Here is a 9,595-nt window from a genome sequence, read left to right on the forward strand (position 1 = left end):
AAGCCCTTAAAAGGTTGCAATTTTTAAAATATAAAACATGCAGTGAAGTTAGATAGCCAATAGACTCGGGAAAATTATCAGAAAAAATTAATAAAACCTAGAACTAACCATATGAGAGATGTGATGCACAAAGTTGATCATTGTTTTGCAAGTCAAGGGATTCTAGGTTGGGCAGCTGAAAAATACCCTCAACTATTATACCATACAATCGTGGATTTCCCATGCTCAAAGTTGTTAAATGAGAAGAAAAATTTGGAGGAATGGTGGAAGATATGTTTATGGAAGTAAGATTAAGCTCTCTTAATTAAGTCATATTCTGAAGAACCATCTTCAAATTATGAGCTGGGATATGAGAGAGAAAGGGACTGCAACTTGGAAAGATGGGAGATTTCACAAGGAATATGACCTAACAAATTTGAGTCAAAAATATCAAGATTCATCAAGCTCGGAAACCTGCTGAATTTAGGGGATATGTGACAATTACAGAAGGGATTATAAGAAAGGTTAATACTTTTGAAATGAGAGAGTTGGAAGAGGCTGCTATTACAAGATTGCTGGAACTTTTCTTGTTCAATGATATGGTCAGTCATAATCTTTTTTCATGTTTCACGAACTCTATTTTGGATAAGAGTAAATGCACCATACTAATTAAGGATATACAGTAAGAATTTTTCTTAAACTTTAGAGGACCGGGACTTTGATCTTTGCGGCAAGGATGAGACACGGATGAACAAAAACAAAGAAGACAGAAACAATGAAAGAGCATAAATGAGAATTGCACAGACCCCATGTTTAGTATCAAAGTGTTTTAGAGAAAGGTTGTAGTGAAAATCAAGAAAAGGTTACACAAAGTCATTGTAAATGAAAGTTGTTGGTAAAAATACTACAATATTGATATTAGACTAGAATTATCAAGTAGTAAATAACTTATCAGAGACACTCTGTTGTGATAAGACATTCCCTTGAAAACGATTTTGACCGACTCCGGTGCAAATAATTGTAGTCGATCGCTCCTCGAGGTTCCACAATTACTCTCAAATGTGTGCACTCGTGGCTGAATTTTTGGAATTGCACAAAAAAAATTACGTAAAAATCCACAATTGGAATAAAGATTATTTAAGCCAATAAAGGAATTTGTGCAAAAGAGAGTAAATGAAATGTGTATGTAACTCGAATGCTACCCCTTAACTAGGGAAATTATTTACATTTTCATCCATCAAAAGAATGTAAGAAATTAACCTATAATTAATGTAATAAAATATTACTCTTACTCTAACAATAAATTTTTTATAAAGCAAAGTAACTTCAAGTCTTTTGTCTACTTCCTATATTTTTATACGAAGTTAAGAAATTGATACTTGAAATAAATGTGAACCATTAATGTTGAACTCTCCAATTTCTCATATACTAACGACTTAGCAATAAATTGATTAATTATGGAAAGTTAAAATATGTAACTTATGCCTTGCATTAAATAAAAAGGAATAATATGAATATATGTACTCAATCAACTAACACCATAAGATATATCAGGCCGAGTATTGTTCACGAGAAATATTACACTTTAAATGTATTTAGCATATTCAGTTTGAGAAACACTATATTCTTTAATCTTTTTCAATTATATGCTACGATCATAAGGAGTTCTCAATAGAAATACGTCAAAACAATCAAATTTTTCAACATCTTTTCAATCAAATGAGATTGACACAATGTGAAACCACTATCAATTCTTTTGACTTTAACTCCCAAAATCAAATCTATTTCAGCAAGATCTTTCATTTCAATATAGAACAAAAAGAGTTCTTAATCTCATTAATATCATTCAAATTAGGGACAAATATTAAAATGTAATCTAGATATAAACACTTAATCACATAATTTGAAACTTCCGTTTTTAGAATAAAGACATGTATCAGATGAAGTAACAGTAAAGTCATTGTGCACTAATGTGGTGTTAAATTTTCCATACCACTGCTTAGGTGTCTATTTTAGACCATACAAAGACTTCCCCAAATTTTCATATTGTATTTAGTTGTCCTGAAACCACAAACTCATCAGGTTGATTCATACAAATCTCTTCCTCTATACCACCATTTAGAAATGTAGTTCTGACACCCATTTGATGTAATACTAAATCTTGAATAGTGGCTAAAGCAATAAGAGTCTTAATCACCTCTAATTTAGTCAAAGGAGAATAAGTATCAAAGTAATCAATACCTTTCTTTTGCTTATGACCCCTAATCACAAATTTCGCCTTATTATTTTCAGAAGTGCCATCAAGTCTCAATTTCTTCTTAAATATCTGCTTGTTACTTCTTTGTTTAAAACCATTAGGAAAATCATATAAGTCCCAAGTGTGATTAGAAACTATAGAATCTAATTCACTTTTAATAGCCTCTTCTCAAAAAATAACATTGATTGATCTCATTTCTTCATCATAAGTCTTAAGGTCTTCTTCTATTAAATAAATAAACAATTTCTCATCATTAAAAACATAAATATCAAAATTTGCAGTTAAGAAAGAAGTGATAAAATCAGGACCAAAACTAGCATTAATCCAAACTCTTTTACTCCTTCTATGGTCATTTTCATGCTCATTAGAAATAACATTAGAAGAATGTATACAACACAAAAATTAACAGACATAGATGTACAAGCATCATTTTGTACATCACTCAGAACATTATATTTCAAAGGATGCTCAAATACTTTTGCATCTCTTGATTCAAAAATAAAATAATGACTTATAGACATAAATATATATGCATTACTATTTTGATAACCCATAAAGACAATATCTGAAGTCTTAGAACGAATATTTACTCATTTAAAATCAGGTACACCAATCTTAGTCAAACACCCACACACTTTTCGAAATTTCAAGTTAGGGAGAAACTCTTTCCACAACTCATATGAGGTCTTTCTAACTACTAATGAGGGACTCTATTGAGAATATAGCATGCCGACAAGACCGCTTCTCCCCATATATAGGGAGCACTAACCTCATGTATGATATCAACTTTCTCACAAAAATCCTCTAGATTTTTTGTATTATATTTATCGCCCCTATCAGATCTAAATCGTTTGATTTTTCTGTCTATTTGAATTTCCAAAACATTCTTTCAGCCTCATCTTTAGACATAAGAAGATATACCTTAATGTATCTAAAAAATTTGTCAACAAAAGTCATGTGATACTTTTTTCCACCTTTGCAAAAAGTGATCTTGAAATCGGTTAAATGTTATTATATTAGTTCAAGCGACTCAATATTTGTACAACTATCAAATTTGAAAGGTTTTGTTTGGCATGCTTTTCATTTAGAAAATTTATCAGTTTTTATCATAGAAATTATTTTCTTTTTTCGATGTCATTTAATAGAAGAACTATTAACATGACCTAGTTTACCATGCCACAAATTGATAAACTCAACAGTATAAGTAGAATTTGAATTACTTGTATTTTTTACAATCACTTGAACAATGTTCAGTACAAATAGGTCTCCAGTAAGATATCTCTTCTTAACAAATTATCTGCTCCATGAGGAATAATTATTTTGTCAACTTCAAAAACATGTTTAAGACCTAGTTTGTTGAGAAGTGCTCCGGAAAGTAAGTTTCTACAGAGGGAAGGAATGTACAAATCATTTTTCACAGGTACAACTTTTCAAAGGTTAAAGTTAAACTTTTCCTTTACCCCTAAATCTAGTCGTAGTGGAGTTACTCATATAAAAAAATTCTCCATCAATGGACTCCTCACAAATTCATGGACAAACAACTTATTGGCATAGAAATGCCTTAAAGCACCTGTGTCTAGCGGCTTTTCGGTTTTGTTATCCACTCGATTTTCCTCAATTACTACGACAAAAATCACTTCATTAACCTCAGCAAGATGATCTCGAACATTAAATTATTCTTCCTTCTTTGAGTTGTGCCCTTTTCATTGATAACACTTTGTAGCCTTTTGACCAAGTTTTCCACAATCAAAAGAAGGACACTTAAATTATTAAATTTGACTTTTCAACTTGTTACAGTGATATTTTTCTTCACATGTTCCTTTTTTCATTAATTTCATTTTTTTTCCTTTTAACTTGCCTATTAAAACAGTACCCAAAGATTCCACAGGATTATATATAGAAGAATCAAGAAAAATTACTTTCATCATATCTTTGTTTTCTTTGCCTCTTCAAGTCCTCATATAACTAGTAATTTCTTGGAGAATTAATTTTTTATTTTTTATGTTTCAATTGATTTATATAATATGGTGAAATTTTTCAAGCATAACATTAGCCTGCAAAATCTCAACATCTTCGTGTCTTCATTGAGAGCATCAACTGTCAGGTTCTCATCTTCGTGAGCTTGTTTCATTATTGGCTTATTGTCAACCATTCCGGTAAACCTTAAACTTAAAATAAAGCAACTTTTAAGACAATAAATTTAAAAAGGGAAATCCTTTGAAAATTACTATAAATTATAGGAGGATGTTGAGATGTATGCTTATGTAGAGTTGTTGCCACGATTCCTCTGTAGTTGTTCATAGAAGGATGTTGACATGTATATATATTTCTGAGCAAAAATAATTTATCGGGATCTATCAAGTCTATCATGTAATTTGTCTTCTCTAATTTAATTTATTTACTCCAAAAGTTAAAATAAATACAACTCGTCTTGATCTTTTGTGATGAATCTACTAACCTTCAAAAGTACAAACATTTCTTCATGTGCAAATTGACAATATTAGAGATTCCACCATAATTGATTCAAGTGTCAAAAAGAGGCACTTTGTACACAAAAATGCCTACTAAAAAAAGTGTGCGAGACTAATTGTGTCACTGCTTTTATATAGGTAGGCTAGGAATTCTTAGGCACAACTTTTAATCCGGGAGACTTCTTCATAAAATATGGTTTCACTACGGTTCCTAATAAAATGTATCCTTCAATATTGGTACTTACAGACATATTTACATGACATGAATCAAGGAACAAAATAGCTTAAGAGTTTCCCCTCGCGCAATGGTTGCTTCAATATCACTATCAAGACTCTGAGGCTACTTTTACTTGCTAATTACAGTGATCACTAAGCAAAAGATAATTCACTTTGCAAGTAACATTTTCAATTTCTTTGTCAATATATTGTTATATATACTTATAAGAGAAAAGTTTCAAAATTACCCTCAAACTTTCATTTAATGGCTAGATTTACCATTAATTATACCATTCGGTCATCTAGACCCTCGCCATCTACAAATTTGTCGTTCGTACCCCTTACTTATTGAATTTTCCTTGATTGAAAGAAATATTTTATTAGTAGTCCGTAACCATGTTTTAAGAAAAAGTCCCTAGGGTTATAAATGTTGCCTAAGAATTCCTAGTCGTCCTACATAATGTCTATAACCCCATTAGTCTGGCAAACTTGGTTTAGTAGGCATTGTTCTGTAAGAAGTGCCTCTTTGCGATACTTGATTCAATTATGGTGACAGCTCGTATATGGTCAATTTGCACAGGAAGAAATGTTGGTACTTTTTAAGGTTAGTAAATTCATCATAAAAGATCAAAGTGGAGTTGTATTTAGATAACTTTTGGAATAAAAAATAAGATTAGAGGAAAAAAATTTCATGATATACTAGATAGATTGTTGTACATTCGTTTTTCTCAGTAGGGATCTCTTCTATATATAGTGGAACCGCTGCGTCAGCTCTATGTATTTATATGAATGTCTACATCTTTTTTTAAATTTATTTTCAATTTAATAGGACTTGCCTTTTTGAATTTATAGCCTTAAGGGTTGCTTTATTTTAAGCCTCAAACACAATAAAATGGATTATAGCAGGTGGAGGAGAAGAAGTAGAAGCGGTAGCGGGAGTGGGAGAAGGATGAGGAGGTGGAGGAAGAGAGGAGGAAGAAGAAGAGGAAGAGTTGATATTGATTGGAATATGGAAAGCTTCTATTTATTCAAGAAATGCTCCGATAAAAGTTAATTATACGATTAAGCAAATGTGAAAAATAGGACTTTAAGTCACAACTTCAAGTTTTTTACTTGAATATATAACTATCCAGACTTCATAATTAGAAGACTTTATTTTTTAAAAAAAAAGAAAGAAATAGTTCTCTTGCAACATAAATACAAGATCTAATCTTATCATAATAAAAGAATAAGTCTAAGTTTTCATTTCTACATACCTTATTTACACTATTTATTAATTTAAATAGAGGCATGTGCATGATGGGGTAAAATAGAATACAAAATTAAACATGAAGCAAAATGGCTTCGAAAATGTTTACAAAATACCATTATTTATCTTAAATGTGAAAAGAAATTTATGAACTAACACATAATATTTTCATATTTTACCTTTTGTGGAGCAGTAAACTGAGGGGTCTTTGAGCCGCAGATCTACATTCCTTTTGCAAACGAAAACGAGTCTAGCTCGAGTTAAATAAAATGCAAAGTCTTTGTTATGGCTAGATCCGTGAGAGAAGAACAAAGATAAGAGAAATATAAAGGTATTATCAATCCTGTGGGTGAAGAATGCAGCTAAAATCTTGTTCAAATGGATAACAATTTCTAATAATTATAGGAGTAAAAAACTAGGGTTCTTAGTTTGGGTGGGATTTTTAATTTCAATTTTGAAATTTGTCAAAGACATTGAACGTTGGGTAGGTTCTGGACAGGCCTGTAACCTTTGCTGATTGAGAAGAAAGTAGCATGAAAATGGAGTAGCTTACCACTGTCCATTAATGACAAGGTTTGTTTTTTCTGAAAATAGAAGGGAATAAAATGAGAGAGTGAGGCTACTAGAAATTTTTTATCAGTAAGAAAGTGAAGCCTTTAAAACTCTTAGGGGGCATTTAGGGTATTTCAGATAATTAAGTTGAGGCTAAAATGAGATATTGAAGTCATTTTAAGTATGAAAAGGCTTGATGGACTGTTGGGCTGCAACATTTGGGCCATTGTTTTGGAGCTTCTTGGCAGATTTGGGTGGTTATTTCATAGTCAATTATTAAAGTATTCCGGGTCTTTTCCTTATGCAAAATAATTCTCCTAAGCTTCAAATTTATTAACTAGAATAATATATATGATATGATGACAACTATATTTTGTAAAATATTACGACTTTACACTAATATAAAATATAGACACAAAATATTGAATTATAGCTAATTTAAAAAGTAATAAATTGAAATAAGACGATGACAATGTAAAGTTAAAAGTAGTTTTATTACTAATTTTAAGTAAAAACGTGATGACCAAAAGACCAATAATAATAATAATGACAGTAGTAGTAGCAAGTCCAAAATGTAATAGGGATTGAATATAAAAATTAATCGTTAACTTAAAAGTTCAAACAAATGTAATTTGACGAAATGAGGGTCAAAATTGGGTGACAAAACATAGGACATGCAAATTACATCCTTCGCTACGAACCAGTAATAATTACAAACAATTTCGTCAAAAGTTAACAACCAGTTTTTCTTCCCAAGCAAGAATCCTTTTGGGGAAATGAACTTTTGCTACCCCATCCTTGCAAATGGATACATAATTAGACCAGTTAGAATTCAAACTTGGCGCATATGATGATAGTGATGTTCCAAAAACAAAACTTGCAACAAGATGGTGCACCCCTCGAAGTAGGTAGCCCTTTTTTTGCTCTTGGTTAATACACAGAATATAAATGCAAGAGTCACGGGTATAATTGTAGGTATCAATCAACGCCTTCACCACCCTAGGCAGATTAATGTCGATATTCTTGTCTCGTTCAGAAAAAATAATAACCACCAAAAATGTGACTGTGAAGACAAAACGTCCATTCCCTTCCCAAGCTTCCATGACCCTTGATTATTGAGTTGTTGTGGTATTTACCAAAATTATCCTTCTTACGGTACCTCTCATATAGAAAACTCAAAAAGATCCATGAATTTTTCTGACTCTCCTTCTTTATATCATTAACTTTAGCAATGATCATTTTCGCTTTTCTTCTCATAATCTCCTATACTTATCCACCATATCCACGGTTTCACTGTATCATAACAACAATCATGCATTAAATTATTTCTTTAATTCTACATTTTTTAGAGTGATGTCCTTTAGTTGAGGCATCATTCATACCATTAGTAGAAGATAATCAAAATTAAAAGATTTCACTTGGTTGACACAAACTTTAATCAAGGACACATAAAAACTAAAGACTTTTTTAACAGAGGTAAGCACCTTTTTTAGAAACAGTGAATCCGAAAAAAAAAATATACGTATCTTATTTTGTTGAGAATCATGTGTGTAGTTCATTATAAATTGACTCTCTTTTTAAAAGACAACCTCTTTTTTTATATATAAAAGTGAAAGACAAGTCATTTTGAAGGCAATCAACAATGTGAAGTTGTTTAAACGATTTATCTCCAAATAGTTCATAAAAGAAACTGTTGTTCTAGAGTGGGTGGCTCTCTTAAACAACTGTCTTACCTTTGCCAAGTACCTACTAGGCCAAATGCACATGATACAAACAAATATAGCCTACTAGAATAACCTTTGTGAATTGTTCTACTAGGTCTATCACCCTATATGGAAAGGTATCTAGACCGACTTACGCGAGCGAACAACTCGAGTCGGGGAGGGTCATGTTTACAATAGTAAAGCTATTTTGACTTGAATGGTGGTCTAACCTTGCCGAACATGTGTGACTAAAATTCTAATTCAAGAGCATAACTACACATTGACTCATCTAAAATAGAAGTCTTAAGGAGCGTATCGGCACACACATTGAAGAATGGATGTTCCAAATTCAAATGGGTGAGGGGGAGAAGATAATTTATATATATAATCACACAACATCAAGTACTATATAAACAACGAACATATTAGACTATATATATATATATATATATATATATATATATATATATTCAAAGACAAACAAAATCCATGTACAAAACTCGAATTTTAAGGAAAAAGAAGTACTATTAGAGTCGTCAAATCCAACACACCTCTTTTTTTCTTTTTAAAAGGTGAGTTTTTAAACAAATTAAAATAAACACAAAGAAATGATTAATTTTATTGTCGTCATTTGAAATCTAATTTTTTTTAAATTTCAAGTCACCTTATAAATTTCTAATAAGAAAGGATATAACTCTTTATTTCTTAGTCAATGAAAATGAAATATAAGGTAAGAAATTCTATAAACAAAGAAGAAGGTGTGAGGCACCCCACAGTCCCATGGTTCTGACAGGTTGTTTTATTTACCCATGTGTGGCTAAAAATAAATTTTGGATATAACAAATTTGTGTTGGTCACTAATTTTTAAAAATTTGATCAGTTTAATATTATAGCCTAGAAGTGTAGCCGCACTTAAGACCTACTTTTATTATGAAAATGCAATACGCACCAAGGATTGTAACCGAACAAATGGAGGTATTGAATAAAAGAAAATTTGAAAAAGTAATTAACGGATCATAAAAATTCGTTGTAAAGTATAAACATAAAAAAATCGTATTATTATTTTTTGAAAAACAAAATCATATCTTATTTCTTCTTTCTTGTTTTTTCTATTTTCTTTGAATTTATCTTTTTTTAATAATATTATATATATATATATATAAATATA

At 30.8% G+C, this 9,595-nt stretch overlaps 1 long non-coding RNA gene across 1 annotated transcript; it reads right to left on the reverse strand.

Annotated features, from left to right (window-relative positions):
- Nucleotides 1-752: 752 nt before the first annotated feature.
- LOC107005837 lies at nt 753-6,819 on the reverse strand. The gene is made up of 2 exons (XR_001454953.2): nt 6,352-6,819; nt 753-1,054 (listed from the first exon to the last, which is right to left on the reverse strand). It is a non-coding gene; the product is annotated as an uncharacterized LOC107005837 (long non-coding RNA).
- Between the last annotated feature and the right edge of the window lie 2,776 nt (nt 6,820-9,595).

Source organism: Solanum pennellii, chromosome 12 (assembly GCF_001406875.1).
Source record: "Solanum pennellii chromosome 12, SPENNV200".
Lineage (NCBI taxonomy): Eukaryota > Viridiplantae > Streptophyta > Magnoliopsida > Solanales > Solanaceae > Solanum > Solanum pennellii.